Source organism: Lissotriton vulgaris, chromosome 5 (assembly GCF_964263255.1).
Source record: "Lissotriton vulgaris chromosome 5, aLisVul1.2, whole genome shotgun sequence".
NCBI lineage: Eukaryota > Metazoa > Chordata > Amphibia > Caudata > Salamandridae > Lissotriton > Lissotriton vulgaris.
The window spans coordinates 1,838,855,897-1,838,873,942 of NC_141693.1; the positions used below are offsets into that span (position 1 = coordinate 1,838,855,897).

At 47.8% G+C, this 18,046-nt stretch overlaps 1 protein-coding gene across 2 annotated transcripts in view; it reads right to left on the minus strand.

Moving 5' to 3' along the window:
• Positions 1-18,046, minus strand: part of NPEPPS (aminopeptidase puromycin sensitive) — a 1,004,488-nt gene that overhangs the window by 290,347 nt on the left and 696,095 nt on the right. The window lies entirely within an intron of this gene.

Sequence of the window (18,046 nt, forward strand, 5' to 3'; positions counted from 1 at the left end):
AATGCTACATCTTATAAGGATACTTCATTAAGCTCTACGTATTGAGCCCTTGTGAGAAATTGCCATCTTTCTTGCATTGGTTTGCCCCCACTATTTTCTAAACTGCTGATGTACTTTGACTGAGTGTGCCTGGGCTCCTGCCAACCAGGTGCCCAGGGCCTATGTTCCTTCCCTAAAACTGTATTGAATCTAAAACCCAATTGGCATCTCTGACCACCTATCAGCCCCTAGTAAATGGTACCCTAGGTACCCAGGGCCTGGTGACCAGAGAAGAACCCTAAGGGCTGCAGCACTTATTGTGCCACCCTTAGGGTCCCTGTACCCTGACACCCACACACTGCCTTTGTAGGCTGTGTGTCTAAGTACAGAACTAACCAAAGTCGACTTGGCACACATCCCTGTGTGCCATGCCCCCAGAACCCACTGCCCTGACACACTTCAGTCACCACTCTAGCTGGGTGCCCTATGCCAGTGGTGTGGGCACAGGTGCATGAGCCCTGTGCCCCTACAGTACCCAGAGCCATTCTTGGGCACTGTAAGTACAGTGATGCCATTAAGAGTATATGGTGCGGGGAGGTTGTCATTACGAACTCCACAGCACCATAATGGCTACACAGAAGACGACAAGTTTGGTACCAAACTTCTCTTTACATTAAACCCGCACTGATGCCAGTGTGGGATTCAATGTAAAATGCACCAGAGGGCATCTTAGAGATGCCCCCTGAAAACCTAACCTACAATCCACATCTTGTCTGAGTGGCTGCAGAGGCTGCCACACAGCAGACATGTTCCTAGACCCCTGGGTGGAGAGCCCCCGCTCTCCTGGGCCTGCAACAATGCACATCCTGGGAGAGGTGTTAGGTCTCCTCCCCCAGGATGGGCAGGGGGAAGCTTCAAAAAGGCATGCCACCTCTGTGAGCTTCTCCAGACCATTTGCTGCACTCAGCAACTGCCCCCCACCAGTTCTAACCCCCACTCTGGTGGGAAGACTGGCGGGAAACCCTACGTCAGGAAGGGGGTGTGCCAGCCTGTGCCAACCCCACTCCTCAGGTGGGAGAGGAGAGGTTAAGCACGACCCCGTTCTCCGGCCATCTTGAAGATGGGAAGCCCTGCCCAATCACAGCTAGGCTCCTGCCCCCTCCCACAGGAGAGGAGCAGGCTAGGGGGTGTACCCACTGCAGGACAGGGACCTTTTGGTCCCTGCCCTTGCCCTACCTGTAACACCCCTAAAATTAGTATTTAGGGGTACCCTGAAACTTCTTTCCTCAGATCCCAATAAGAAAAGAAGAAAGAAGATCCAGAAGAAGAAGCACCGCTGTGCAGCTGCTAACAGGACTACACCCTGTGACTTGGCCCCAGCCCTACCGGCATGTCGATCCTGGAACCTGTTCCTGCTTAATCCTGGCAACTCCTGCAGACAGCAACCTTGGGACACCCGGAGGTCCTGCCTGCCTTGACCCTCTTAAAGACTGGGACTCCCATAAGCAGAGGCTCTGCTTCAACAACCATCCCCTGGTGCCAGCCAGGAAGCTCAAGATCTGCCCGCTCTGCACCCGCAGAGCCTGGCCAGTGCCAGAGTGATCCAAGACCACGAGGACGTCCCCCCGGCGACTGGGACCCGAAATCCAGTGCCCAAAGACCCTCCTCGACGAACCAGACGCCGCCTGCAGCCTCAGAACCAGGGAGCCCTCCAACCGCGACCAGCTGAGGGTAGGATTTCCCGCCGCCCAAAGACACCCCTGCACCCGCCGCCCTGTGACCCCCTGTGCCTCCCTTTGGGGTACCTACCTCTTCTCCAGGATCCCAACTTACCTCTCGAAGTGGTGGTCACACCTGAAGAATCACCGTCCCAGAGTCTGCAGCCTTTGTTTCCTTTTTACCTTTCCCATTCAATAACATTGAGCGACCGACGGCTCAAAAGCACCCTGCACCCAGCCGCCTGAGTGCCCCTGGCAGTGCAACCTGTGCCCTATCCGACTTCCTCATTTGCCCTGAGCAAGTGACCAGAAGCCCAGCTCCCACAGACGCGTGGCCTGCTAGCCAGCAGCCACCAACAGAAGGCCCCCTACCCCTCATTGAATAACATTGGGCCTAACTACCTCTGCACCCGGCCGCCCCTGTGCCGCTGAGGGTGAACCAACTGTACCTACCTGACCCTGGGGGACCCCATAGTCTATGCCCAGAACCCTAACTTTACCAGTCGAGTACTCACCTAGAAACCGATAACTCAGTTACCTGCCATTGGATAAAATTGACTTGTTTGACTCGAAAAATCTTGTAAGTATGAAGTTTTGAAAACTTAAAATTCCCATAAAATCAACCGAATTCAGAGGCTTAAGCCTCTCCTGCTAGACCTGGTCCATCCTGACAAGTGCGGGTTCATGCCGGCCAGGGGCACCCGTCATTGCATCCGTCGCCTCCACCTAGCCTTGGCCCACCGGGCCCGCCTGTCCCCGTACCTGGCCCTTCTCTTCCTCGACTTTGAGAAGGCCTTTGACACGGTGAACTGGGACTACCTACAAGACATGCTGGAGGCGATGGGCTTTGATCCTTTGTTCTGCCGCCTCATCAGGGTCCTATACACCAACCCCAGGGCCCAGGTGCTTGTCAATGGGGAACTCTCCGACGCCTTTCCGATGCGCAGAGGAACGCTCCAGGGGTGCCCCCTTTTCCCACTCCTGTTTGCTCTAGCATTGGAGCCCCTGGCGACGCTCATCCGGATGGACCCCCTTGGGCTTGGAATGAGAGCCACGTAGATAAAACCGCCCTCTACGCTGATGACGTGCTTCTCTACCTGGCGGACCCAGCGAGATCGGGTCCCAGATTCTTGCGGATCCTCGCTGCCTTCGAAAAGGTCTCCGGACTCCGGCTCAATGAGGCTAAATCCACATTGGTCCTGATGCATCTTTCCAGGGAGTGCTATGCTGGCAGCAGTCTATTCCCCTCAGACACCATTCGGTTAAATACCTTGGGATATGGGTGGCCCTCCTGCCGGAACTCGAGTGGGCACTGAACATCACTCCCCTGGTGGCAGGGACGAAGGCGGATCTTAAAAGATGACCAACCCTTCCCCTCAACCCCCTAGGGAAAAGCGCTCTCTTCAAAATGATGGTCCTCCTCCGCTTCCTCTACATCTTACAAAACAGCTCGGTTCCCCTCCCCTGCACTTGGTTCCGCGAACTTGATGGGATCCTGTCCCGATTCCTCTGGGGAGGCGGACGCCCGCTTAGATCCCTGGCGCATACCTGCATCCCCCCCTTCGATGGGTGCTTAGGGGTGACTCACCTCTACTATCTTGCCACTAAACTCATAGTCATTCACGACTGGTATGCGGGCGGCTGGTCCGACCCAGCATACTGGGTTAAGCTTGAGGCTGTAGACTTTCCACAAATCCAGGCGTTGCTGTACGGCAACCCGGTGCCCCAGACCATAGTGCCAATCACTAGGACGGTTCTCCTGGCCTGGCGCACCGCCCTGCGCCACACGGGGTGGAACTGTAAACTTACTCGTCAGAAGCCACTGTGGCATGGCACCTAGCTCCGAGAGGTTTCATCCCTGAATGGGTTCCGCCTTTGGGACCTGATTGGCATCTCGGTCCTCTGGGATGTATGGGTGGGGGACCATATCCGGGCCTTTGCAGACCTGCAGCAGCGCTATGCTCTTCCCCATGCTCAACACTTCCGATATCTGCAGCTGCACCACGCCATCCACGCGCACCTCCCCTCGCCGGTCTCCGTCCCAGAGTTTAGTCCGCTGGAGGCCCAGGTGATGGGGAACCTGGGCAGAGGAGGAGTGTCCCGCATCTAACGCTCCCTAGTGATTAACGGCCCACGTCTTTAGCCAAATTGCGCGCACGCAGAGTGGGTGGGCCCCCTGGAGGAGGCAGATTGGAAAGATGCTTTTATGGTGCCCAGAACCCTGACCACGTCCTCCAGGCTGCGCCTAGTGCAGATATACTATTTACACGCGGTCTACCTCACCTCGGAGCGCCTCTTCCGTGCCCGCTTGCGACCCTCCCCAGACTGCCCGAAATGCGGCTCCACCCCGCTGATATTTTCCACACGGTCTGGCTCTTTCCGGCGATACTGAGGTTCTGGAAGGGGGCTAGAGCGGGAACTCACACTGGCCCTGGGGTGGGAGGTTCCCCATGACCCACTACGGATGCTGCTGGGGATCTTTGACGGCCTGGATGGTTCCAGAATGGACAAGCGCATCTTGGGAACGGCAGTGGCTGTGGCCAAAAGAGACATAGCAATGCACTGGCCGCGTACTGCTGCACCTACTGTGAAGAGGTGGAGAAGGGGGGTTGACTGGTGTGGCATACAGGAGGAGGCCCTGTTTGAGGCCCAAGGCTCCCCCGAATTATTCCACAAAATAAGGGGGGAAGTGGTTCAATATGTTGCCGCCATGATTCTTGTTGTATCGATTGTTTTATGCTCCGCTGTCATTGTAATGCAGGATGAGTTGATGGACTGGAGTGGACCGACCCTGCCTAAGTGTTTTATTGAATCAGATCCACTAAGTGTGTTGATTTATGAGCTGCAACCAATGAATTTCCTCCTGTTTTTTATATACTCAAAGTGGAGTATCAAAAACAAAAATTAACCGAATTCTGAAGTACTCACCAGTGATCAGGAGAGAAGCCAGTACTGCATCTTGTAGCGAAGTACTGAAACGCAAAAGTAATCCTAGCCGGGTTTACTAGCAACTTGAATTTTCTCCACAGGAATCCATTGTGTGCTTTTCTGTGAAATTTCTTCTGTCTACTTTTGAAAACTTGAAATATTCTTTACAAATTATACCAAATACTGAAACGTAATTACTTACCTGTTTTGAGTTGAGACCACAGTGCTGGACTTAGGAGCCCAGTACTGGATTACAAAAGTAACAAGATCGTACTTTAACTGCAACCTGAATTTTCTCCCATTGGATAACACTGCCAGATTTTCATTGAAAAGTTTCAAGTGTGAACTTTTAAAATAGCTTTATATTCCTTAAAAATCACTGCAACAACTAAAACGTTTTTACGAAACTGTTTTTTGCTTAGATCCCAGGACTGAATCTAGGATCCAGTCCTGGAACTAACAGAGTAATCTACAAAGTAATCAGCTGTATTTATATAGAAAAACCCGTTGAGCTCTATGCTACAATGTATTTAGAGTTGTGTTGCCTACTGCAACCCCTGTACCTATTGTGTTTACAAAGTTTATTGCCTTTCTGCAAAGTACTCATCTGAGACCTCTGATATTGAGAACAATATATTTTGATAACTGTTGGTTAATAAAACTATATCTTTGATATAAAAACAATTGGCCTGGAGTTATTATTATTATTATTATTGTGAAATTTATAACGCGCTCCGTTACCCAGGGGCATCCCGGCGCTGGACACAGCGAAGGAAAAAGACTCAAACTCAGCCACTACACCGGAAACAGATGGGTCTTGAGGAGTTTCCTAAAGTGCAGGATGTTAGGCGCTGAGCGTATCTTAAGGGGCAGGGAGTTCCACAGTGCCGCTACTTGCACCGAGAAACGCCGGCCACCCGAACGAGCTCTTTTAACTCTGGCTGACTGTAGCAGGTGTTTTTGCTCAGAGCGAAGAGCCCGTGTGGACTTATATGGACGTGCCATATTAATCAAAATGGAGGGGCCCCTCCCATGCAGGATTTTGTGTGCAGTGCATAAGGATTTGAATTTCACCCGCTCCTTAACAGGGAGCCAGTGAAGAGTTCTCAGGGCCGGAGCAGCTGATTGTCTCCTACGGACCATCATCAGCAGTCTAGCGGCTGCATTCTGAACCTGTTGGAGGGTCTTAAAAGTCGACTCCGGGGCACCGAGGAACAACGCGTTCCCATAATCGAGTCTAGACAAAGCAAGACCACGGATCAGAAGTTTCCTTGATGAATCAGGGAGCAACGGTAACACCTTGCGAGCTGACCGCAGCAGGCCAAAACAAATCCCCGCTGTCTTCCTGGCGTGTGTCCTGAAGGACAGATCTTCTTCCAACCAAACTCCTAAGCTCTTGATCTCCTTCTTAGGAGATGGTGAAATGCCCAAGGACCGAGGCCAACAACTAGCTATGAGTGAAGGCCTGGATTTACCAAGCAACATCAGCTCAGTTTTTTCTCCATTGAGCTTCAAAGCAGAGTGGGACATCCACCGATGTACATTGGCAAGACAGTCGTGGAGAACCTCCGGTCGTTCCGCCAGCTGGGTCAGACCTACTACCAGCTGAGTATCATCAGTGTAGCTGATGATCTTCACACCTGAAGGGTAGACCACTCTTTCAAGTGGAGTCATATAAACATTAAATAAAGTAGGGCTCAAAGATGAGCCTTGGGGGACTCCACATTGAAGAGAGAACGAGGTCGACTGCTCTGCCCCTTCCCAGACTTGATAAAAACGGTCTGAGAGGAAGGAATCAAGCCACTACAGGGCCATTCCCGTAATGCCCACCTCTGACAGACGTTGGAGGAGCACCTGATGACTAACGGTGTCGAAGGCAGCACTCAAGTCCAGGAGGATCACTGCCACTGACCCCCCTGAATCAAGAATGCTCCTTGCTTCCTCCACCACTGCCAATAAGGCCGTGTCCGTCCCCTGACCAGGGCGAAAGCCAGTCTGGGAGTCTCCCAACAAACTATGGAATTCAAGATGGTGTGAGAGCTGGCGATTAACCAATTTTTCTGCAATTTTAGAAAACCCGGGCAAAAGTGAAATGGGCCTAAAATTGGCCAAATTAGAAGGTTCCAAGCCCGTTTTTTTCAGCAGTGCTTTAACAACTGCTTTTTTCCAACTCTGAGGCACCGTACCCTGAGAGAGGGAAAGATTGATAAGGTCCGTAAGCGGGGTGGAAAGAATGTTGGCCACTTGTTTGAGCCATTTCATAGGCACCGGGTCACTAGGCGACCCACTCTTCATTACTTTCAGGACTTTTACAACCTCTTCCTCCGTAAAAGGGCCAAAGGAGGACAGCTCAAAAGGGCATGTTACTGGGCCAAAACCCACCTCCAAAATCTGAGACGTCACCGGCAAAGAGGACAAGATCTTCACTATTTTAGAGTGGAAGAAGTCTGCCAACTCCTCACATTTTTCCTGAGGGTTAACATGCACGACTGGAGGGACCGGAGCCTTCAGAAGATCCTTAAAGATTTTAAAGGATTCCCCTGAGGAGTTACTCGCCCTATCAATCCGGTCACTGAAGTAGCTAATTTTCGCGTCCTTCAAAGCAACTTTGTATTTCCTCATGGCTACCTTATAGTCTTGCCGGCTCTCTTCATTCCACTCTCTCCTCCATGCCCGTTCCAATCTTTTACAGATTGTTCTCAGACACCTACGTTCAGGAGGTACCAGGGAGCGTAACGAGTTCTTCTTTCCCTGGTAGGCCTTTTCTTTTTCGGTATTATTAGATCAAGGGAACTAGTCAGCCAATTTTCCACGTGCTGGTCAGCTGTAATTGGGTCAGAGACAGGAGGGGGACAGGTTCTCGCCAACTCAACCGCCCAGCTGTCCACTGGCAGCCTAGACCATAGCCGCTCAACTGTATACCGTCTGGGTACAGGATCTCTCCCCTTCTCCAACTGCCACCTAAGGGGGACTAGGCAATGGTCTGTCCAAGGAAGCGCCAGGGGCGGCAGGGCCTGTAGGTTCTCTGAATTAGAGAAAGTCACACCCAACTGGTGACCCTTGTTGTGGGTAGCTCCGATGTTAATGAGCTGCAGATCAAGTGCTCCCAACATGCCTCGTAGGTCTCTCGCCACTGCATCGCTCGGATCTTCAAAATGCAGGTTGAGGTCCCCAAGGACTATAAAGTTGGAAGACGCGGCGGCTAATTGTATAACCGACTCAAGAAAAGAATCAGTGAAATTCCCTATCGCTGCAGGAGGCCGATAGACGAGAAGGCCCGCAATAGAAATGGTGGGAGAGATAAGTAGCGAGAATTGACAGCCTTCACAGTTATCCATACCGCTATCTAAGGCTTTACACGTAAATTTATCTCTGTACAAAATGGCCACTCCTCCTTCTCTCCCGACCGGCCTATCTAAATGAAACATAAGATATCCAGGAGGAAGGGCTTGGACAATATCAGGTCCTGAGCATGGGGTCAGCCAAGTTTCAGTAAGAAGCAAGGCGTCTAAGCTGTGGTCCAGAATCAACTAATTAATTTCCGTGGCGTGACAGGGCAATGACCTGCAATTAAGCAGAGCCAAAGAAATTTGAATGCGATCTTTTGACGAACTACCGGAGCAACATAAGGAGCAGTTCTTAAAGGGGACACCTTCTGCCCATTGGTAGCCGCAACTAGGGTCTCTAGGAACGCGTAGCGAAAGTAAAGTGTTACTGGAGTACCTGCGAGTAGGATCCGTGAGTCCGGTCGAGCTGGGCAGAGTAATGTGCCCTATGCCCGTCTGGGCCCGGACGGGCACAGACGGGCTTAACTCTGGCGAGACTCCGGCGACGTTCCGGCGATGACGTTGCGTGATGACGCTGCGCGTCAGCATGGCTGGCTTTATGTTCGCCCAGCGTCAATAAACTAGAGCGCTGACCGCGCCGCCGGCAGTGTACCCCCTCCCAAAATGGCCACCACAAACGAGACAGTGGGCAAGAGACCCGCGATAACGCGGTGTTCTCACAATTAGAGTGGGGGTAAGCGTGACAGCCGTGCAAGTCTGCGGATGGCCTCAGGTAAAAGCAGGGGAAAAAGGTAAACTAAGAACCAAAACAAAATAGGCAAAAACGGGACGATTAAGACAGAATTAAACAGAGCAGAGTTGCAGTAATATGCTGTGAGCACAAAGTCCTTCCTAGAGCGCTATGAATCAAGATGTTAAGGGCGCTGACCTGGGAAGAGCCTGTCTTTATGCTCGCCCAGCGTCAATAAACTAGAGCGCTGACAGCGCCGCCGGCAGTGTACCCCCTCCCAAAAAGGCCACCACAAACGAGACAGTGGGCAAGGGACCCGCGATAACGCGGTGTTCTCACAATTAGAGTGGGGGTAAGCGTGACAGCCGTGCAAGTCTGCGGATGGCCTCAGCTAAAAGCAGGGGAAAAAGGTAAACTAAGAACCAAAACAAAATAGGCAAAAACGGGACGATTAAGACAGAATTAAACAGAGCAGAGTTGCAGTAACATGCTGTGAGCACAAAGTCCTTCCTAGAGCGCTATGAATCAGGATGTTAAGTTCAGTCTGAGTGTGTGAAACCTTTTGCTGACTGAGTATGTACAACAAATGCTTTACATTGTCCTCTGGTACTGCCTTACTGCTCGACCAAGCTACCACTTTAGAGAGTAAGGTCACACCTGGCTTTAACCTCTGTTATACCTCTGGGGTTTGTGGATTCTATACACACTGTACCTTATCTTGGTCCAGTATGTATACAGCCACTTTCTCACAGCCCTGTCAAAACGAAGTGTCCAAATGCAACTTTTATAAAGTATAAATAATAAATAATTTTCCTGAAATAAAAACAATTTAGGTGAGAAATGGAAGCATACAGTGGCCAGATTATATTATCTTACAAAAGAAAAGCAAATGTGAATGTGGAAAGTGTGCAAACAAGTGACGTAAAGGAAAAGGAACTGCGGAACTGTCGTTTTTTTCTCAGGTTAATTTCCACTGAAATCATGAGCACTGAATAGTCTTGCTCGCATGCTGAGACAACGGAGCATTTCTTTCAAAGGCCTATCCACTGCATTTTACTTCATAAAGGCCAGGAGACATGTGAAACAAATGATAAATTTTGCAGCCTTAAAATGGGCTATATTGTCAATCATAGTGCATTTGTTTAAAAACTAGAAGGAAAAAGGGGTCAAACCCTTAAAAGCCACTTAAGTAAAATGAAAAGGGACCTTCTAAAAACGTCCTTGACAAATGCTTTTTACTTATTGCAACATAGTCGTCGTATAAGCTGCAGCATTGGAAACCATGAGAATAGGACACTGCGCCGTTAAGGGCCTATTCACGTCCAGAGTCCAAACTTGCCTTAAAGGTGGTAGTTTAATCATTTCTTTTTCACAAGTGAAATAGCACTGTAGAATTAGTCATAAGTTTATCTCTTTCCTTGGAGAGGGTTACTTATAATTTCAATGGAGAGCCCTCTGAGACAACTAGGATTAGCAATAGGAAAATATTCCTTCTCTATCAGGGGACCTCCATTGACAGAAAACAACAACAAAAGAGTGTTCCTGTATTGATTAGGTATAGATATCAACAGAGCACAAGAAACCAACAAAGCCCATTAGGTTTGTTATAAAAGCCCTCACTTACCGACCTGGTCGGTGACTTGCTTCATCATCGGGCCCCACTGGGTGAAACATGTTGACCAAATCACTTCTTCACCTAATGTTATTGGAAGCAGACCATCCAATTAGTTGGCCTTGCTTACCAACACATTTTTAACCTTGCCCTTGATGATCATATAAAATTAAAACAATTTTTGATACATACAAGGCAATTTTAACTCACCACCTCACTCTGTTCACATAACTCACCACATAGCCCTCTCGTCTTCACATTACCAGCTCCGCAGCAAATCTGGCGTTGCAGCACACTGGGGTGACATTCGGTCACACCCAGTGGGGCCCGATGATGAAGCAAGTCACCGACCAGGTCGGTGAGTGAGGGCTTTTATAACAAACCTAATGGGCTTTGTTGGTTTCTTGTGCTCCGTTGATATCTATACCTAATCAATACAGCAACACTCTTTTGTTGTTGTTTTCTAGTAACCTTGGGGACAAAGAGTGTTTTCTACTCTCCCTACCTCTCTTTCTGTTGATCTGACCTCCATTGATAATCATAAGCACAGAATAGATTAGTAAATTCATCCCCAAGAATTCTGTGGGGGAGGAGATAAAAAAGGATTAGTATAATCAAGCTAATGAATTACTAAGAGAGACTTTCCCTACTTGAGCATCAGCTTTAGCATCCAAACAAGACAATGTCTTGTAAGGAATAGGCTACTTACCGGTATGCATCTGTTCTTGGCAAGTAGGGCTGCTGACATTCATATCTGTGCATAGATCGCCGCCTAGTGTTGGGTCCGGATGATTGCACATTGTTGTCCTGGAAGAGTCTTTGAAGTATCACGAGATAGGTGGCTCCTCCCTCGGACTACAGTGCGCATGGGCATTGTCTCCATCCCAGGATTGTTTTTCGCCATTGTGGCAGAGATGGAGTATAGTACAGTAAGATATGTCCATGCAAAGAATGAATGCTGCAGCTGCGACAGACACCGGGGAGGCGGGTGGGCGATATGGGAGTGTTTTAACGTGTCTTTCAGATGTTGTAAGTGTATCAAACAGGAAGTCTTCCTCAATAGCATCAGAGTGCATCTCTACATTGTGGTAGGTTGCTGCTCTAAACAGAGAATTAAATGCAACTGTGTCCTCTGTTGGTGATGGCTTAGTAGGGTATACTGCAGGGTTTGAAATGGGCAGAACCCCTTCAGTGTCTGGTTCCCCTCCTGTACCCCATGGCTGTGTGTCTTGCACTGTATCAGTGTTTTTGTGGGTATCCAAAACCTACATATGCGTCCTGATCTTCATCAGGGTTGTAGTCAGAGCGTGCTGGGGAGTTTGGTGTATAAGGAGTAGTAGGCATAGCAGGAGTGATAGGTTGAAAGAGGATAGGAGAGGTAGCACAGTCTCTCTTCTTCTTTAGGGGGATCTTTGAAAAGTCTTCAGTTGGTTGAGGCCTTTTCTTCTTAGTATATACAGTCACTTTACCAGTCTGTGGATCTGGATGAAGAAGCTCCTCTTCCACAGTTCTAGGTTTTGATGTTACAACCTTTGCCTTTTGTTTCTTCGGGTCGATGGTCTTTGGTACCTTGACCGTTTTAGGTGTCTAAATCGGTTTCGGCTGTTTTTCAGCAGGTTTTGTTGGTTGAACGTCCTTTGCTGGGTTCACAACTTTTTTCGGACCGAGCGGTGTCGTCGGTTCGATAGTCTCTTTATGTTGTTTTGGAGCCTGCTGTTTCGGCTCGACGCCCTTTTTCGGGTCGATGGGTTTCGGCTCGACCGATTTCTTTTCGTCAACTTTCGGTTTTGGTTCGACGCTAGGTTTGGGCGTAGGCCTTGTCCTGTCGTCGATCGGTTTGTTCCCCTTGTCGGTATTAGAGTTTATTTGCTCGGTTCGACCTTCTTGGGGGTCGATTCGACGGGTTTCTGTTTTTGTGTCGATTCGACGTGTTTTGGCCTTGAGGTTGACTCGAAGGCCTTTGACTTGGAGCTCGACTCGACTGCTTTAGTCTTTGATGTCAGCATGACGATTCTTTGTTTCGAGGGTACTGTGGCCTTCGGGTCGACGCCCTTTGGCTTCGAAACCTTCGGTTCGACGTCATTCGGTCCGAAGACTGTATTGTCGACTAGTTTCGGTTTCGATGGACCCGATATTGTATGACTTGTCTCAGAGGGCTCTTTCGATATGTTATTAGCCTGGCGATATGCTGGGCTGTAGAACGAGGTTGTTGGTCTTGGCTAAGGCCTGCTGGCGATGCCTTGACCTGAGTCTCTGATCGAGATGTAGTGTCTATATGGGGCGGTGTACTCAAGGTTCGCCCCTCGCCGTCATCGGAGTCGTCTTTAACTGCTACGATGTCCTGATCATAGTCTTTGAGATCGACGATAAGGTCTTCCTGTTCAGGGTAATATTCGGCGTCGGGCTCCGAGTATTGTCCGTCGTCTCGGTCTGAGTCTTCAGCGCTGTCTAGATCTTCATTGTCTCCGAAGATGTTATCGGGCTCCATCGCCGAACGTTGCATTTCTAGCCTCACCGTTCTTCAATTCCGAATAGTCTTTTTCGATCAGAACTGGGCACAGGCCAGGCAACTATCTTCGTTATGGTCTGGAGAAAGGCATTTATTGAAATTTTTTGGAAAAGGGGACCCGTACACACTATTCGGTTTGCTATTCGTAGGGAGTACATAAACTAGTAGCGACCTTGAATGATTATCGGCTGAGACAAAATGATATATCAAAATTCGAAGACCATTTTATTTATAATTTTTTTTCCTCCTATTTGTTGTATATATTATTTATCATTTTTACATTTTTTTTCTCTTTCAGGTATTTACACATATTACATTCAAATACATACATTACATATATTCACATAACGACAAAAAAAATGAGAGAAGATGGAAAGTGCTATACGATATATTCGGTCGGTGGAAAATTTGAAGAAGGCAATGCGGTGGAATAGAACTACGCGCGTTTCGGCCAGTGGCCTTCGTCAGGTGACCGTCATTCGCAAGGTAAAGACATGACAATGTGCAACAAAGATAGATGTGGTATCTAGTGATGCTTCACTTTAGTATTCTCAATAGTTATTGTTCCTGGTGAAAACGTTTCATTTGTACTTGTGAGGATCTTTTACCAGTAGTTAGTGGTCGTCTGCGTACCGGACAGGATTTTTTGTCCTTCGGGAAGAGATACTAAGGATATTTTCTAATATAGGTGTTGTCTGTCAACCTTTCATAGTGCCTTAATTTAGCTGCAGAGGACTCGCTCGTTTATGGCAACATTCTTATTTCGGATTCTGAGCTAAAGACATCCGTCTAATTGTTTCTCACTCTGCTATGGGTCTGATAGTAAAATGATCTTTGTAATCTGTTGGTCGGATTGTCTTTACTATTATGTGGCTTTACATAACACGGGGGTTCTCGTCTGGTATCTGCTTCTCTTCACAGCCAAATGGTGGCATTTATTACACACTGGATGCTTGTCTGTGTGCGGGAACTTCGAGTTGCACTGAGGGAAGTACTTGAACGGGCTTCGTTCCATCGACGTTCGGTCCACGTGGAGTCGAGAAGGCCCTAGGGCCCGATTCGACGACTGGAGTGCAACCGAGATGTAAAAAGTGTATCGGCACCGAGCGCTTAACAATACCGACGGTATCCGAAGGCCTTTTGGCCTTTTAAGAAGTTTTCTTGATTCCGAACTTGGAGAATAGGAAAGTACATCCGAACCCAATGGCGGAGAAAAACAATCTGGAGATGGAGAGGATGCCCATGCGCACTGTAGTCCGAGGGAGGAGCCACCTATCTCGTGATACTTCGAAGACTCTTCTAGGACAACAATGTGCAATCATCCGGACCCAACACTAGGCGGCGATCTATGCACAGATAAGAATTCAGCAGCCCACATGCCTCGAACATGTGTGAACTGACCTCCAAGTTGAAGTTTTGTAAATCTTGGCAAGTGGGATGTTTCTAAGTAGAGCAGCAGTAGCTGTCTTTCCCCTGGTGGAATGGACTCTAGGTCTACTAGGCAAGGTTTTGTTAGCCTTATGATAACAAAAGGTTATGCAGGGAACAATCCATCTAGACAGGAATTGGTTAGAAGTGGGAAATTCAGTCCATAAAGGACCATTATTCACAAAATGTTTTGACTTTCTTAAATACTTTGTTCTATCAAGATAGAACTTCAAAACCCTCCTAATATCAAGAGTATGGCGAGTACTCTCAGCAGGAGAAGGATTCTAAACATGTAGGCAACGTAATCGTCTAATTGATATGGAAATTTGAGACTAGCTTGAGAAGCTATTTACAATGGATCATCATCACTACTGTGTTGCAATGGAACACGATCTATTGATCATGTGAACATCTGGCCTGTATCTCACGAATTATACCAGTAGAGTTGATAGGTACCATGAAGAAAGCTTTCCACGATAAGTGTTGGAGAGAAGCCTTCAAAGGAATCTTTTTAATGCCTTCCAAGAAATCTTCACTAACAGGCATTCTGAAAAAGGACAATTGTGAAGAACATTTTCGTTAGCTGCAATTTCTGCGAGGAGCGAATAGACGAGAATTGCAATTTAGCTTTAGCCAGATGGAGATATGGGAGAACAGCCTCTTCTTTTCAAGTAATGTTATATGGCTGTTCGGGTCATTCTCGACCTTGCTAAATTAGCATGAGCTCTGATGCCATGAAGCTTCTTTTGCACATGTTACTACATGATTTTATTTTGCAAGACTCTGTGCCTTTCACATGAGAACTGTCTGCTTTCTGCATTCTCTACTTATTCCTGGAGTTTAGTCTAAACACGATGTGCAAGGTCGATAAGCATGTCCCTTGTTATTCTGTTCTGGTCAGTCCCTAGCACCTAGACAAAACATACTAGACACAGCTGCACTGCTGGAGACTCGTGCTTTGATATTACGGGGATGCATGCTGTTCAGACACACTTGGAGAGAGATCGTTCCTTGAAGAAGAGCGATGCTGTACCTATGATGTAAACTTATAATCTAGGCTTTAAAGTATGAGGTCTGCTGACAAAGCCCAGAGATCTTCCTTTATATATTAAACTTCAACTTACCAAGGGAAGGGTGGTTAGGTCTAATAGTCCTTTTCCCACCGTCTGTATATCATGACAATCCCTTTGTATTCTATGGTATTGTAACAATGCTAACTGTATTAGGTTCATGAATTTGCTGCTAGTATTGGCTTGTATACTGCATCATAGAGCACAAAAGTTAAAAAACATTTTGAACTAGACAATGACTGACAAATCTTATTGTGGGCAAGTATGAGTGAGTGAGCAAAAGGGTATGTCTTGCTCCCGCGATTCCTGAAAGAGTCGGGAGTGTTATGTTCTGGGTTGTCCAATCATTTGTAGCTTCTTAATTGTAGGAGAACACATGGGACACTATAGCTAGTTGGTTTTGGGATTTTGGGTACTATGGTGGTAGGAGGCACAACCCCTATTCATGGAGGTCATGTTTTACTGCGCATAGTTCTGTGTATGTGCAGAATCCCTGCAACTGTAGGAGGATTGAAAAGTTTTCTGAGAACACCAGAAGCAGAAAACCTTCCACTTTGAAAGAAATGGACAGTCTTTTGGCTTTTCTCAGTGCACCCATGCATTTCTGAGGAAGGCACAGGTGGCCATATTGTATGAGCTCAGGAGCCATGCAGCAAAATTCATCTAGTTAGGTTGGGATGTTAAATCTGGCCTCCGAATTTCGAAGTAAGATCAAGTCTGCACTGCAGCTTTCTATGTGGACACTCAGACATTAAGGAGATCAATGAACCAACACTATTGGGACCACTCCAGAGCAATAAGAATCCTTCTGGCCTGCGAGTGTGTCAGCTTGATAACCACTGTCAGCAGCGGGGGATCGGAGTTAAGGTGCAATGAAATTTGCCAGACTAGTCGACCCACAGGGCACTCCCCAGTGTGCCTGGTTGATAGAACCTCGAGGAAAAGCCTGGGCATTTCTTGTTTTCACCATCTGTGAAAAGACTTATTTGAACCCAATCGGAAGAAATATTGTGCCAAATGGAGTTATTTTTTTACCCATTTGTGATTTCTACTGAGAGTGTATGCTAGAGCTCTCTGGGTTGCCGGTAGATGGACTGCTGAAATTCGGAGATTCTTGTGAATGAGCCACTTTCAGATAGATTGTGCTTCCAGGGACAGAGGTCTGCATCTCATTCCTCCCGGATTGTTCAGAACATTTATGGTTGTTGTATTGACTGTCGGAACAAGGAGAAAGTTGGTACTAAATAAAAGGAGAAATGCCTTTATGGCTAGATAAACTGTCCTGAGATCTAGCAGGTTGATGTGGTAGGATTGTTCCTTCTCAGACCATATGCTTTATATTTGTAGATGGTCTATGTGAGCACCCCAACCTGTTAGGGAGGCATTAATCACAATGGTATAGGTCAGAATGTCTTGGTGAAAAGTCATTCCTCCAAGTAGCTTCTCTGAGTTGCACCATAATTGGAGTAATTGTTCCACATGTCTGGTTAGTATCACTCGGTCTCCCTATCCTCACGAGAGCGGATGCCATTGGTCTTCTAGACATTGTTAGACTGCACGTAGAAGCATGCATTTGGGACCAGAAAGATCCTTGACGACATAAAACCCAGGAGGGCAGATACTTACCTTCAGTAACGCCTTATGTGGCAGAGAGACTGTGTTGCGGCACATGCCTTACCTTAGAATTCTCCCCAGGAGTCAGACTGAAACTAGAAATTCTTTCATAAGCAATATGCCTGCCCGCCAGTAGGTGGTGGTGGTTTGTTTTGCTCTGCGTGGTGGTTGAATCTGCGCCAAAGTGATGTGTGCGGTGTCCATATAGGTGACACCCCAGTGAGCTGTTTTTGTGACTTTCCATATCAGGAGCGCAGCCACAGAGAACACTGACAACTGGTGTGGAAAACTAGTGCCCTGTCCCTAGAAATCTGTTTGTGGGGAGGATGGGTGGGTCGATCAGTAATCTCCTGCTCGATAGACTTTCCCAGATAAGGCGTTACATAAAGTAACTTGTTTATCTGACAGACTTCAAGTAGCAGATTCCTTACCTTAGAATAGATTCTCAAGCAATACCAGAGGCTGGTCTGTGAAACTATTTCACACTAAAAAGTCCTGTAGGCCCGAACTGGCACAGTGTCCATTCCTACGGACTTGACTGTTGAGGCAGTAGTGCTTTGCAAACGTTCAGGAATGCCTGCGTTGCTGCCTGGCAGATGTCCAGAAACAGAACTTTGTGTGCTAACACAGTAGTCACAGCCTTGGCTCTGGAGCAATGAGCATGCAAACCCTCAGGAGGTTGCTTTTGGCCAATGCATAACAGATTTTGCTTCAAAGTATGACATATCAGTAGATGGTCTGTTTCTGTACTGCTTCCCTTACTGGCTCCGACATACCCTATGAAGAGTTGTTCATTCTTACAGAACTCTTTTGTGCGGTCAAGACAGAATAATGTACCTTTTGGGTTCAGTCAGTGAAGTCAGGGACGAGGCAGTGTGATGAATGACCTACATGAAAGAGAGGGGCGACCTTCGGTAGGACGGAAGCAATAGTGGGAAGGACCAGCTTGTCTGGGAAGATGTTGAGGTACAGGGGCTTTTATGATAAAGCATGGAGCTCACTGACCCTCCAGGCAGATGTTATTTCCACTAGAAAGGCTGTCTTAATACTTAGAAGCCTGACAGGACAGTTGTGGAGTGGCTCAACAGGAGCGCACATCGGTAAAGTCAGAACTAAATTAAGATCCACTAAGGCATGAGGAAAGGTGAAGGAGGGAACACATGTTGGAGAC